Source organism: Labeo rohita, chromosome 21 (assembly GCF_022985175.1).
Source record: "Labeo rohita strain BAU-BD-2019 chromosome 21, IGBB_LRoh.1.0, whole genome shotgun sequence".
NCBI lineage: Eukaryota > Metazoa > Chordata > Actinopteri > Cypriniformes > Cyprinidae > Labeo > Labeo rohita.
Genome location: NC_066889.1, coordinates 25230390 through 25247051, shown reverse-complemented (window position 1 = coordinate 25247051; position 16662 = coordinate 25230390). Strand labels below are relative to the sequence as shown.

At 35.6% G+C, this 16662-nt stretch overlaps 1 pseudogene; it reads right to left on the bottom strand.

The window, feature by feature from the left end:
* Window positions 1-15558: 15558 nt before the first annotated feature.
* LOC127152186 (C-C chemokine receptor type 4-like) lies at window positions 15559-16403 on the bottom strand (annotated as a pseudogene).
* Between the last annotated feature and the right edge of the window lie 259 nt (window positions 16404-16662).

Below are 16662 nucleotides of genomic sequence, written 5' to 3'. Positions count from 1 at the left end.
CACCATTAGAAAAAGCACTAAATTAGCTAATGTGTTCTAAAATCTCAGTTATATGGAATTTATGCTTAAATGATACATAAAAGTTACATTTAATTTTATGTAACCTAATATGAAAACCACGGTCATTTTTAATATCATTTTAATATTACTTGAGTAGTACAGTAGAATCATACATAAGGTGTAAAACTAAATATGCTGAACAAACAAGATCCAAAAATAAATATCCAGAACACAGTGCAAATATCCAGTCACTCCATATCTAAGAGGTTTGAATGTCAGAAAGGTTACAGGATAAACCACGGCCTGGTAACACTCATCACACATCAGACGCTGAAACAGAGGACGACCACTGACAATAAGTCCAAAGAAATATTGCATTAATGCATTAATAACCATTCTGTCACTAGATTGAGCAAAGAGTCCACAGAGTAAAAAACAAACAAACAAAAAACACAACAACACAGAGACTGAGCTTGAAGAATTTCAAAGCAATTCTCATCCTGTTCCTGCTGTGCTGAGCTATATGTGTGTAGGAAGACCATATATGAAGGTTGAAGGTCAGCATTATGAGTTTCACTTAAGTTCTTCGTTATTTTCATGTTTATCTTCTCTAAACAGAACCATAAGAACAAAGCAATAATGCATATCTATGGAAGGATATCCAAAGGCAAAATTACATATCATTGTAGATAATTACACAATATCCGAATTATACCAAAATTATATAATTAACATTTATGCAATTTGCAGAAACTTTTTATCCAAAGTGATTAGCATTCAAGCTACACATTTTGATAAAAGGATAATGATGCAAGGATTAAGTCAAAATGTTACAAATGCAGGAGAGTTTTCCAATTCTATGCAGATAAAAAAACGGTGTTGAAAATCCAGCCACCATAAAACACAAACAACCAACTAACCAAACAATCTGAGAAATGTGCTGTGTCAAAAAAAATATCAATGCAATTATAGTGAACGGAGCATATGTGATAACAGTGTTCACAGTAGTCATTAGAATGAGATAAAAAGCTTTTCTTTTCATGTGGTTTTCTTCTACTCTCTCTCTCCCTTTCTCTCCTGGTCCTGACTGCTTCAGAGCTCTGAGAACAGCCACACAGCAGAACAACTGAATGATGAGGAAGAACAGAAATTGCAATGAGAGGAACCACATATACATATGAAAAGTAAATATAATCCACATATGCATGCAGATTAAACAGGATCCAAGAGTGATTATCCAGGTCACAGAGCAGCAGATCGCTCTATATCTGAGAGGTTTAAACTTTAGAAAGATTACAGGATGAACCACTGCCAGGTAACGCTCAATACAGGTCAGACACTGAAACAGTGGTAAACCAGTAATGGCAATTCCTGACAAAAACTGGGATGCTGATAGTATACTTTGAAACACAGAAAACTTTATCAAAAAACTTAGCAAAGAGTACAAATACAAAAAGAGCCCACAAACAGAGAGATTGAGGATGAAGAAGTCTGATTGAACTCCACTTCCTGCTGCTGTGATGATGAGCCAGATCACATAGGCGTTTGTAGGAACACCAAACAAGAAACCAAAGCCAAAAATATTAAATTCTAGAATGTCAATTGCATTAAATACAAATGTTGTGAAGTTGGTGGACGCTTCGTCTACGGTGAGGTTCAAAGCAGAGTTACTCATATCTTCCTGTCGATCTTCTCACTACAATGAATGAATGAATAAATAAATAAATAAATAAATAATTAAATATTGCATACCAAGGTTAATGTTAGTAGTCAGACTAGAATTAGAATTACATACATACTAAAATAGAATTGGAATTGCATTTCAATGTAAAATCCCTACAAAATTAAGTACAGCAATACATTAGGGTTTCAAGTAAATTACCTAGAAGAAAATAATCTGAATTGAAAAGAGAAGTTTGTCACCTGAAGAGTGAATGCCCAGTCTCAATGCTCAGGTTTCACAAGTAATGATTTTATATTCTCACCATCACACAGTACATCAGCTATGCAAACAATAAGTGGAAATAATACATTTTATGATACTCAATTTTGTGGTATTAATTTTTAATGGTAACCTCAGAATTCAAGCCATAAATGCAAAAGTCCATCTTTCATCATGTACGGCTTATTTAATGTACAGGCTATTACCTTCATGCAAACACTTAAAGCACACGAATAATTGTACATATATGAAAATAGATTCAAATCAAACATGCAGCAATACACGTGCAACAAGCACAGAAAGTGTGGCAAAACACAAACAGTAGCACTTGATGATGATGATGATGATGATGATGATGATATATAATGATGATCAATAGTTTTTTCTTTTTTTTAAGTGGTCAGAGTTTTCTATGGTTTCTATCTGTAATCAGAAAATCTAAAATTCTGATTGCCCAGAACTGGGACAGGCCCTCAAGTTAGAATTCCAGTTTGGAAACTCTATGGAACTCCAACAGTCCAGATTCCCAAATCCAGTATGGCTGCTCAGTGCATCAACAGAAGTGAAACAGTAGTAATATACTGTTTATAAGCATTTCTGTTTGTCTGTGTCTGATGATAAAGCTAAATTACACTAGCACTTGGTAAGAACTAAACAGTTCCACTTCCTGTTCCTGTGACAATGAGCCAGATCACATAAGACTATGTAAGAAGACTAAGGTCATCATCCACATTTCTGTCAAACTAAAGATTATTTGAGGTTGGCAGATGAATGAGAATGACAAAGGTCTTTATTAGTTCTATGTTTATCTTATCCAATCAGAATCAGAAAAACACAGGAATAATGCTGCAGTTGTGATCTATGGAAAGGAAAATTTACACATGAATGTAGGTAATTTTAATATTTTACACAAATGGAACCAAATTATATCATTTACATTTATACATTTGGGAAACACTTTTTTTTCCCCAAAGCGACTAACAGCACTCTACACATTTACATTCTGATAAAGGGATAATAATACAAGGATTATTTAACTCAAAATGTTATAGATGCTGAAGCAGGGGAGCTTTCCAATTCGATGCAGATAAAGAACCGATGGTACAAATCCAGCCAGCATGAAACAAATATAACTAACTGACCAGAGAATCTGATATAACTGCCTTGTCACAATATATAACAAACCATTTATAGTAAATGGAACATATGTGATAACCGTGTTCACGATATTTATTAGAATGAGATAAAATGCTTTTCTCTTTATGTGGTTTTCCTCCTCTCTTTCTCTCCCTCTCTTTCCTGGTCCTGACTGCTTCAGAGCTCTGAGAACAGCCACACCGCAGAACAACTTCATAGAGAGAAAGCATATAAATTGTAGTGACAAAAACCACATATACATATAAATAGTAAATATAAGAAAACTAAGCATGGCGATTATGCAGGATCCAAGAATAAATATCCAGGCCGTAGTGCAGCATATCACTCTATATCTGAGAGGTTTGAACTTCAGAAAGGTTACAGGATGAACCACCGCCAGGTAACGCTCAATACAAATCAGACACTGAAACAGTGGAGAACCGGTGATGGAAAGTCCTAACAAAAACTGTGATAACGCCAGTAGACCTGGAAACAGAAACCATTTTCTGAAGAAAATGAGTAAGGAGTTCACAGAAAAAAAGATGCCACAAACAGAGAGATTGAGGATGAAGAAGTCTGATTGAACTCCACTTCCTGCTGCTGTGATGATGAGCCAGATCACATAGGCGTTTGTAGGAATACCAAACAAGAAACCGAAGCAAAGAATATTACATTCTAGGATGCCAATTTCATTAAATACAGATATTGTGAGGTCGGAGTATGCTTCTTGAATGGTGAAGTTCACTGCAGAGTTATTCATGTCTTTTTTCTCGTTCCAAAAAAAAATAAAAAAATCCAACCCCAAAAGTAAACAAATGAATATTGCAATCACGATCTGAAGAGAGAAGTGCAAACGCCAAGGTTAAGGTTAGTGGTCACAACCAGTTGTAAAGTTAAAATTTGAGGGTTAAATTTATGCAAACTCTAATACAATAAATACAATAACCAATCCTTCCCATAACTTCTGTAGTATGACTTGGGATTGTTATATATCACACAGCACAATAGAATTAAACAATCTGAATTGAAAAGAGAAGTTTGTCACCTGAAGAGTGAGTGCTCAGTCTTAATGCTCAGACTTCACAGCTTTCACAAGTACTTGTGCATGATTTTATATTCTCATTTTCACACAGTACATCAGCTATGCAAACAGTAAGTGGAAATAATGCATTTTAAATGCCATGCTACTCAACTTCTGAAAATAAACTGAACACATTTAAGCCACAGATGCAAAAGTGTGTCTCTTATCATGCATGGGTTATTGAATGTACAGGCCATTTCCTTCACACATTGATCAAAAAGACATCCCATTTCAGTGTCCACATGAAATGAAATTTACAACAGTGATTTTATATGCATAGAAAGCATATTAAATGCAAGTCTACTTCAAGGTTTCAAATAACTTTTGTGAAAATGAAATACGTCACAGCGTATATGTGTAATACAGCATAACAGAGAACTGGCTAATCCGACCGTCTGCTAGCCGCCTCACGTCACCAAAATCAGTTAATTCTCAGCACATAGAGACCCTTACACCTAGATATCATGCTATAGAGACTGTGTCTGTTCCCCGAGCTAGACAATACAAAAGACGTCCAAACCAATTTAAGAGTAACAATCTAATCAACGTTCAACAAATAAAAAACTTACATAATACAGAGAAACAAATGATAAAACTTGGCCTTTTGAATATCAGGTCCCTCTCTACAAAAGCGCTTTTTGTAAATGATATGATCATTGATCATAATCTAGATGTGCTATGTTTGACAGAAACCTGGCTAAAATCAGATGATTACATTATCTTAAACGAGTCTACTCCTCATGATTACTGTTATAAACATGAGCCACGTCTAAAAGGTAAAGGGGGAGGTGTTTCTACAATTTATAGCAATATTTTTAGTGTTTCACAGAGAGCGGATTTCAAGTATAACTCATTTGAAGTAATGGTGCTTCATATAACATTATCCAGAGAAACAATTGTTAATGATAAATCCCCTATGACGTTTGTACTTGCTACTGTATACAGGCCACCAGGGCACCATACAGATTTTCTTCAAGAATTTGCTGATTTTATATCTGAGCTGGTGTTGGCTACAGATAAGGTCTTAATAGTAGGTGACTTTAACATCCATGTTGATATTGAAAATGATGCGCTGGCAGCTGCATTTACAGACATTCTAAATTCTATTGGAGTTAGACAACACGTGTCAGGTCCCACTCATTGTCGAAATCATACTCTAGACTTAATACTGTCACATGGAATTGATGTCAATGCCGTTGAGATTCTGCAGCAAAGTGATGATATCTCTGATCATTATCTAGTCTCGTGTATTCTCCAGATGACTAAAACTGTAAATTCAACTCCTTATTATAAGTATGGTAGAACCATCACTTCTACTACAAAAGATTGCTTTCTAAGTAATCTTCCTGACTTATCTGAATTCTTCAGCATGTCCAATAGCTCAGAAAAACTTGATGAAGTAACAGAAACTATTGACTCTCTCTTTCCAGGACTCTAGATACGGTCGCTCCTCTGCGCCTAAGGAAGATTAAGGAAAATAGTCCGACCCCGTGGTATAACGAGCACACTCGCGCCCTAAAGAGAGCAGCCCGGAAAATGGAGCGCAGCTGGAGGAAAACAAAATTAGAGGTACTGCTTGGCGGGAATGTACCCTATCGTACAGAAAAGCGTTAAAATCGGCCAGATCTGACTACTTTTCGACTCTTTTAGAAGAAAACAAACATAACCCTAGGTATTTATTCAATACAGTGGCTAAGTTAACAAAAAATAAAGAACCAACAGGCACTGACTATGCCCATCAGCATAGCAGTAATGACTTTATGAACTACTTTACTTCTAAGATCGATACAATTAGAGACAAAATTGTCACTATGCAGCCGTCAATTACAGTGTTGCATCAGATAGTGCGCTATAGATCTCCTGGGGAACAATTCAACTCATTCTCTACTATAGGTCAGGAAGAATTGTATAAACTTGTTAAATCATCTAAACCAACAACTTGTATGCTAGACCCTATTCCATCTAGGCTACTAAAAGAGATGCTTCCAGATCTCATAGATCCTCTGCTAAATATTATTAATTCATCACTGTCATTAGGATATGTCCCCAAAACCTTCAAACTGGCTGCTATTAAGCCTCTAATTAAAAAACCACAACTTGACCCCAACGAATTAACTAATTACAGACCTATCTCGAATCTCCCATTTCTGTCAAAGATATTAGAAAAGGTTGTATCCTCACAGTTATCTTCCTTCCTACAGAAATATGATATCTGTGAGGATTTTCAGTCAGGTTTTAGACCGTACCATAGTACTGAGACTGCTCTTATTAGAGTTACAAATGATCTACTCTTATCATCCGATCGTGGTTGTATCTCTCTGTTAGTGCTACTGGATCTTAGTGCTGCGTTTGATACTGTTGACCACAACATTCTCTTGAATAGACTTGAGAATTATGTTGGCATTAGTGGTAGTGCATTGGCATGGTTCAAATCGTATCTATCTGACCGCCATCAATTCGTGGCAGTAAATGATGAGGTATCATATCGATCTCAAGTGCAGTATGGAGTACCACAAGGCTCAGTACTAGGGCCGTTACTCTTTACGCTTTACATGTTACCCTTGGGTGATATCATCAGGAAATATGGTGTTAGCTTTCACTGCTATGCTGATGATACCCAGCTCTATATTTCTTCGCGGCCTGGCGAAACGTACCAATTTGAAAAACTAATGGATTGTGTAGTTGAGTTAAAAAATTGGATGACAAGTAATTTCTTACTGCTAAATTCTGAAAAAACAGAGGTGTTAGTTATTGGGCCTAAAACCTCAGCGTGTAATAACCTAAAACACTGTCTAATACTTGATGGCTGTTCTGTCAATTCTTCGTCATCAGTTAGGAACCTAGGTGTGCTATTTGATGGTAATCTTTCCTTTGAAAACCACATCTCTAGTATTTGCAAAACTGCATTTTTCCATCTCAAAAATATATATCTAAACTACGACCTATGCTATCAATGTCAAATGCTGAAACATTAATTCATGCGTTTTTGACCTCACGGTTAGATTATTGTAATGCTTTATTGGGTGGTTGTTCTGCTCGCTTAATAAACAAACTCCAGCTGGTCCAAAATGCAGCAGCTAGAGTTCTTACTAGAACCAAAAAGTATGATCATATTAGCCCGGTTCTGTCTACACTGCACTGGCTCCCTATTAAACATCGTATAGATTTTAAAATCTTGCTAATTACTTATAAAGCCCTGAATGGTTTAGCTCCCCAGTACCTGAGTGAGCTCTTATCGCATTATAGTCCCTCACGTCCGCTGCGTTCTCAAAACTCTGGCAATTTGATAATACCGAGAATATCAAAATCAACCGCGGGCGGCAGATCTTTTTCTTATTTAGCACCCAAACTCTGGAACAATCTACCCTACAATGTTCGGGACGCAGACACACTCTGTCAGTTTAAATCTAGATTAAAGACCCATCTCTTTAACCTTGCTTACACATAACAAATCCACATTCTTATAATTCAAATCCGTTAAAGGATTGTTAGGCTGCACTAATTAGGTCAACCGGAACCGGGAACACTTCCCATAACACCCGATGTACTCGGTGCATCGTCAGAAGAATGGCATCTACGCTAATATTAGTCTGTTTCTCTCTTATTCCGAGGTCACATTAACCACCAGATCCAGTCCGTATCCAGATCAGATGGTCACTGCAGTCCCCCGGATCCAGTCCGAACCCAGCCCAGACGGTGGATCAGCACCTAGAGACGACCTCTACAGCCCTGAATGTCAGCGGAGTCCACATCAACTAGATGAGCCCCAGAGACGGATCCACATTAAAGACCACATCACCTAGACGGCTGTCGGCACAAGACCACGGGAACTTTGGCCAGAGGAGAACTGGCCCCCCGACTGAGCCTGGTTTCTCCCAAGGTTTTTTTCTCCATTTGTCACCGATGGAGTTTTGGTTCCTTGCCGCTGTTGATGTACTGTTTCCTATTTAATACTGTACAGCCGCCTTGTCACAATTCTGTATTGTTAAAGGCGGTATATAAATAAAGGTGACTTTGTAAAAATTAAACAACATGCTTATCAGTAATACAGTTTTAATTTGAAAATTTGGGGTTAAATTAAACATGGAGCTACAATAAAATAGTACATTATACCTTCGTCCACACTGTAGGATTCCTGCTAACAAATGGGTAAAATCTCATTTTTTTTTTTTTTTTTCACTGGAGAAAGCAATATTATAGATTATTTTAACCAGAAGCATTTTTAAATTTTAATGATGGTTTTGATTAACTATGCATCTTTTCACTCTATAAACAAATGAGTGAAGGACTGGAGTGGTTTGTATTACTTGTGGATTATTGTGACGGCACCCATTCACTACAGAGGATCCATTGGTGAGCAAATGCTAAGCAAAATTTCTCCAAGTATGTTCAGACAAAGAAACAAACTCATCTGCATCTTAGATGGGGGTGAGTACATTTTCATTTTCATTTGTGGGTGAGCTATTGATTTGAATAATTATATTAAAACATGTAACTTACAAAAATTGTGTCAGAACATGAATGGGACAGTTCAGAAAGTCACTTACATGGATAATCAAATTATCTTGGTGGCCACTTTTAGAAAATTCTGGGGAAAACATGTTCTGGTTAACAACATACTAACATTTCCATACGTGTATTCTGTTGCTTTACATGTTGCCATGCTTAAGGTTTGGGGTAGGGTTATTTTTTGTACTATTATGAGTATTATTTTTAATATTTGTATGATTCCATGATTGTTGCCCTGGAATTGAGCTTGAATTTGACTCAAGTCATTCGTTCCATCTGCTGTGACTCAAGTGCTCACTGTTGTTCACCCAGTATCATTCCTTTATCAGCTAAAAAAAAAAAAAAAAAAAAAATGGGTAACACTTTTATTTTTTAAGGTTTTATTTGGTATCCTTAGATAACTACATATGCTAATATACAATACAGTACTGATTAATTTTGCATTTCTATAAATAAATGTTAACAAGCAATCAACAGTTGCATGTATTAATTAACATTAACAAAGATTAATTTGTTTCTATTTATAAAACAGAAAATAAATAGCTTTATGCATGAAACAATGTATGAACCTAAACATCAATGATAAACACTAAACTATACTAACATTATCACAGCAGAACGGATACGGTAAATAAGATGCACTAAAATCTTTCTGTTGAATTGTGCTACTTTATGCTAAAATAACTTTAATCTCAGATAACTGACTGCTCACTGCTGTCTCTCTGCAATCTCTAAAAGCTATAATATCTCAGACTAACATTTCCTGTCTATGCGCTTATTTATTTAGCAAAATGAACAACATAAAACGATCAGGTGATCAAGACTCTAGCACAAAGAAGACAATAAAGGTAGCTCATTACAGTTTTTTTGGAGAACAGATTGAGGAAAGTTTTCCAGTGCGGTACAGATAAAATCCAGGCTGAACAAAACTAGCCAGCATAAAACAAATATAACTAAGTGACCAAGCAATCTGGACATTCTGCCGTGTCACAACAGAGTGCAGTCCTGTAATAGTAAATGGAACATATGTGATAACCAAGCCAGCAGTAGTTACTCGAATGACATAAAATGCTCTTCTCTTTATGTGGTTTTCCTCCTCTCTTTCTCGCACTCTCTTTCTTGGTCCTGACTTTTTCAGAGCTCTGATCACAGCCAAAAGACAAAACAACTGGATGGAGAGGTAGAGGACAAACTGCAGTGAGTAGAACCATACATACATATAAACACTAAACAAGATAAAACTGAACACGCAAAACAAACAACAGCCAAAAATAAATATCCAGGCTGCAGAGCAGCAAATCACTCTATAGCGGAGAGGTTTGTATTTTAGAAAGGTTACAGGATAAACTGCTGCCAGGTAACGCTCAACACACATCAGACACTGAAACAGAGGATGACCAGTGATCATAAATCCAAATAAAAATTGTGTTATTACCACAAGACTTTGAAATGGAAACCATTTTGAGACTAGAGTAAGCAAAGAGTTCACAGAGAAAAAGATCCCGCAAACAGACATGTTGAGGTTGAAGAATTCTAATGCAATTCCTCTTCCTGTTCCTGTGACAATGAGCCAAATCACATAAGAGTGTGTAGGAAGACCAGATAGGAAGTTGAAGGTCATCATACAAATTTCTAATATGCCTATTTGCCAAAATGATGTTACTGTAATGTTGGCAGATGAATGAGGTTCAGTGAAGTTCTTCATTAGTTCCATGTTTATCTTCTCTAACCAGAAGAACAAAGGAAAATGTTGCAGTTGTGATCTTCTGTATGGAAACAGAAACGTCTAAGTGTTTCAAGAGAAAAATCAATACAAAGCAGATGATATTAAAGGCAAAATATTTAACAATTTTACATGATATGCAAAATATATCCAGAAAATAAATACAAATCATGCTTTAAATGTTTTAAACTTTCATAGTTTAAGTTCCATTTTTTTTCCCTAGAGTTCAACACAGTTTCACATAACAATGAATCAAAGTGAAAAGAGTTTGTCACCTGAAGAGTGAATGCTCAGTCTCTCTGGTTTGACACAAAGATCACTGCTGTGTTATATAGTCACTTCACAGCTGTCACAAGCCCATGCGTGCATGCTTTTGCTTTGTAAACATCACACAGGACATCAGCTATGCAAATATTTAAGAGTCATTCCAAGAAATCGTTGCCTTTTGCATCCCTAAGAAATAATAAAACATAGATTTAATAAAACAACACATAAATGTGCAATTTAAAAACATAATGCTAATTATGCTTTCATCAATATTACTTAAAAATTCAAGTAAATATTATTTTGTAATAATTTAAATAGCATTTATGCTGGTAAGGGTAAGGTTTCTGGCCTGTCCCTCACTATGATTTTTCTTTTTTCAGCAGGACTTTTAATTTGCAAAATGAAAGCAAAATTATATAAAAATCACATTTGCATATTGTTCTAAATATAGTCTGATTGCTAAGCAATGTTTTTGCCACAAGTATGCATTTTTTATAAAAAAGTATATGTCATTTTATTGGTGTCCCCTGATTTCATGTCAGCCCTGTTACCCTCATCAAAAAAACCTTGAAAATAATGTACATTCAAGTGACATCACTTCTAAGAGGTTAAATCATCTCTCAAACAGGACTCCAACACTTAAAACACAAACCTGTTTCTCTCACTCCTCTATAATGTTCTATTTTTGATGATTTATGAGGCTTGACTGAGGAGGGGCCATCATGCAATGTCAACCCTGTTACCATTTTTAAAATGTAAATTGAAACAATTACTTACATTTCATATAATCAGTATCTACAGGTAAAATCCTTTCAGAGTGTACAATATGTGCTTTTGTGAACTTGACTATAAGCTAGCAATTAGCGAATTTGTTTAAAATCGTCAAACCTGTTACTGTCAACTTGTAACTTTAGAGCAGGGGTTCTCAACACTGGCAGAGAAGATCCATTTTCCTGCTGAGTTTAGCTCCAACCTTGATCAAACTCTCCTGCCTGTACCTTTATAGTGGTCCCAAAGAACTTGATTAACTTGTTCAGGTGTGTTTGATTAGGGTTGGAGCTGAAAATGGATCTCGCGGGCCAGAGTTGAGAAGCCCTGCTTTATAGAGTAACAGGTTTGACATGTGGGTAACAGGGATGACGTTGATCATGTTTGACCCTAAGACCCTTAAGACCGTCTGTAAAGTCCAAACATTTTAAAGGTCATCTGTATATTTTTGAGCTAATGCCTATATCATTCAGTGGCATATGAGTTCTAATTAAACTATAGTATGTAGTAACACTTGTAGTAAAAAAAAAAAAAATGTCATAAAATAAAAAATAACATAGCCTGAGATGGCACAGTATAATTTACTGTCATTTCATTTTATGGACATTTTAAAAAATATTGATTAAACATTTTATTTTTCAAGTGGAAAAGGCACCGATTTCGTGGAATGACCCTTAAAGGGGTCCTATTATGCTTTTTCACTTTTTGCATTTTAGTCAGTGTGTGGTGTGTATGTTTGGGCATAAAAAAAGATCTACAAAGTTACAAATCTTAACGAGGTGGAAGATTAGCCTAACTTTAGCAATGCAGCACAGAGAGCCACTTCTGCTATGCCACTTCTGCTATGCACTTCTGCACGGCGCCGCAGACGTGTGCAGTGTGTGGTAAGAGATTTACTAATCATACAGTGTAGATAGCTTCAACTGTTGTCATGTTAAATACAAATTTAGTCATATTAAAAACATTGGGATCCTTTTAGCCTTATGCTGGAGCTGGTTTCGGGCAATGAAACTAAGTATGTAAATAAATTAGCATGATAATATAATGTATTGGCGATCTCACAGGCTGACAATACTACTACAGTGTATTATTTACTAACCCTCCATGCATCCTAGGTTCATATGACTTACTTCTTTCAGATGAATGCAAAGTTATATTATATATAAATTATATAAATTATATATATATATATATATATATATATATAATATTATATTTAAAACATAAAAACATAAAAATCACTTTAATCTAGCCTGCGCTAGCAGTTGTACATGGAGCTGCTTTGTCAATGGGCGTGGTGGTACTGAAACACCGTCTAAGCTGTTCGCCAATCACAACACCCTGGGACAGCTAACCAATCACAACACATTTTGTTTTCAGAAGGTGGGTCTTCATTAAACCCGGAACTAATCGAGCCAATTGTGCCAGGCTGGGGAGAAAGGTACTGTAATAACATAAATTATGTGAAAAATAATGCAAGAGCATGAGAGCATGTTCTAGTACACTCCCAAAACAAAATCAAAACTTTGTAAAAGAGCATAATATGACTACTTTAAAGTAAAAATTAGGAGGTTAAAAAAGACAGGCAGTCATGGGTAAACATTAACATTTTAATTCTTTGTGGAAAACTAATTTGAATACAAACATATATATTTTCCAACTGAAACCGTGTATACATTGCTTAAAGGCTTCTACACTGGACACAACAAGCAACCGTTGCAAATCATTTGAACTTAGTGTCAATATGTCATAAACAGGACAAGGCATCAGTTTACTGTTGGGGATTTGTCATGTCGTGCCATTTTGCGCCACATCCAGTGTAGACAACATCACTGATTATAATGGGTTCTGTAGTGTTTTGTCTCACCGCCGTTAGCTAATATAACATGTTAGTATAGGCCAAACATGCTAAAACTATTGTCTAATTTGTCAGAATAAGCATCATTCTGTAAAGTATATCTCTGATTACTACATAAAAAGTAGTATACTCGCCTATTTTTGGTTTAATAGTTTAATAACAGTACACTTCAATAAACTTCTCTAGGGGATGTTTATGAGGAACAGAGGCAGGAGAGTTTTCCAGTGCGTTGAAGATACATAACAGGCTGAACAAAACCAGCCAGTGCGTAACAAATCAAAGCAACCAGCCGCAGTGGCAGACTGTTTTGCTTTATCACAACACGAACAAATCCTGAGATAGCAAATGGGGCATATATGAAAATCGTGTTCATAGTAGTTATTAGAATGAGATAAAATGCTCTTCTCTTTATGTTGTTTTCCTCTTCTCTCTCTTTCACTCTGTCTCCTGGTCCTGACTGCTTCAGAGCTCTGAGAACAGCCACAAGACAAAACAACTGGATGGAGAGGTAAAGGACAAACTGTAGTGCAAAGAACCATGCATGTGCAATAGTATTGAGTGCGATTAAAATGAACGTGCAAAACAAACAAGAGCCAAGAGTGATCATCCAGACCACAGTGCAGCAGATCACTCTATATCTGAGAGGTTTGTACTTCAGAAAAGTTACAGGATGAACCACTGCCAGGTAACGCTCAACACAGATCAGACACAGAAACAGAGGACGACCAGCAATAGCTGGCCCTTGTAGAAAATATGATACTATCCTGAGATTCGAAAACCAAATTGCCATTGTATCAAATAAACATAACAGGCAGTTACAAATCTCACTAACAGACAGATTGAGGGTGAAGAATTCTGATGCAAGTCCATTTCCTGTTCCTGTGGCGATGAGCCAGATCACATAGGATTGTGTTGGAATACCATACAGGAAAGTAAAGCTGCAGATAAACAATTGTATACTGTCCATTAGCCCAAAGGACAGAGTTGTGGAGTTTGCAGATGCTGCAAGTGTAATGAAGGTCTCTGTAGAGTTATTCATGTCTTGTTCAAGTCTTGTTCAACCTCTGACAATGAATAATAAGTTATCTACAGGAAGAAATAAAAGTTAAGCATACCAGGAAAAAAAAAGTATACTAATAACATCCATACAAATCTTTTGGAAGCTGTTACAGTTAATACTTTATAAACTGTAGTTAGTACATTAATAAACAGTTTAAGGAACAATGAATATGAATGCACTTAGTGTTCAATGAAGGTTAGTTTAAAGCATTTAATTATTGACATTTTCCCATTTTCTGAATCTAAAATGAGAACTATTTACTCATTATTCCCAATTAACAATTCCTTTACTACAAGCTAATTAAATCATAATAACTGTGTTAATTACAGTGACAATGAACGAACATACTATTTGCATGGAGTATGTTAATGCATTATCTATAGTTTATAAACTCTGCATTGACTATGAACTATTAGTTTAATGATTTGTAAGTATGTTATTAGTATAAACTGTTACGAAAAAGTTGTGCATATCTCAGTCTATGGTAAAAAAGTATTAAAAATCTGAAACAACAGACCTTACACTGTTTTACTCAACAGCTAAGTAAATATGTCTATTAATCACATTCATATATTTGCATTTCACTGAATGGAATAACAAACAAATTAAGTTAAAATATTTCACCTGGCGAGTAAATGTTCAGTCTCTCTGGGTGTAAATAATACCCGGTCCTGTTTGTGTAGTCTCACTTCAGAGTCACCACAAAGATATATCATAGATGTGTCACATAAAACAAAACATAAGCAAATGCATGTGGTTGAAAAATGTGTGATTTGAATGATGTACATTCAAATGAATTAAAACATTTGAATTTACTGAGAAATGGTTGAGCATTTTTTCCCTGTGGACTTTACAATGAAAAATAAATTAATAGATCTTAACATTAATAAATACTAGTAAATAATAATAATATTTCTTTCCCTCCCAAAAAGCACAAAGGACTACATATGACAGTACAGGATTTCAATATAATGAAATATCTTTCACGACCCACAAAAAAGAAAAAAGTGAGACTGTAAATATCTAAATATTTAAAATATTTATTTAAAAAACAAAAAATTATAATAAAAATGAAAATATGATAACTACAGACAAGACTATTACAAGTTGTGCAAACAAATAAAACTGTAAAAAAATGGTTATGCACAAATCATTTTAAGGTGGTGGACCTATCTAAATAAAATGTGAACGTGAAAGTTATAATTAATTAAAATTAACCAACAAAGTTACATAACTTGGCAGGAACAGAGACAGGAGAGTTTTCCAAATCAGTGCAGGTAAAGAACAGGCTCAACAAAACCTGCCAGCAAATAACAAAACAAACAAATGCACCAAAGTGCACGAATATTTTGTTTTATTACAGTGGTAAAGAATCCTGAGATGGTAAATGGGAAATATATGATAACCGTGTTCACAGTAGTCATTAGAATGAGATGAATCGCTCTTCTCTTCATTTGGTTTTCTTCATTTTTTCTCTCTCCCCCTCTCTCCTGGTCCTGACTGCTTCAGAGCTCTGAGAACAGCCACAAGACAAAACAACTGGATGCAGAAGAAGATGAAGAACTGCAATGAGAAGAACCACGTATGTGCTGTAGTATGCAACGAGATGAACAGAGAGAAAAAACAGGAGCCAAGAATAACTGTCCAGGCCGCAGCAGAGCAGATCACTTTATATCTGAGAGGTTTGTACTTCAGAAAGGTTACAGGATGAACCACTGCCAGATAACACTCAACACACATCAGACACTGAAACAGCGGACGACCAGTGATGGCTAGACCTATTAAAAAACATATTAATTTTGTGAGACTTGAAAAAAAAAAAGACAGCATAAAAATCAAACTTTCTACACAGATACCAATCTCACAAACAGACAGATTGAGTTTGAAAAGCACAGATGCGACACCACTTTCTGTTCCTGTGACAATGAACCATAAAACATAAGAGTGTATTGGAAGACCAGCTAAGAAACTAAAAGCGCATGCACATATTTCCAGAATATCCACTAGCACAAACGAATGAGTTGTAGGTGTGGTGAAGTTCACTGTAGAGTTGTTCATTTCCACTTTGTGTTCTCAAAATTTCACAAAATTAAAAATTAGTTGCATCAGTGATCTACTGGAAGAGAGAAGAGTACATGTTTTAAGCAAAAAACAGAAACAAATTAATATCTAACTCATTTCCATTAAGCTTCATCCCAGTTTCCAGTTGCACACAGCTCATATTTTAATCCTCATTATTAGATTTTACTATCATGTCCAGGAAATTTTACTTGACACAATTACAGTTGAGGTGAAAAGTTTACATAAACCTTGCAGG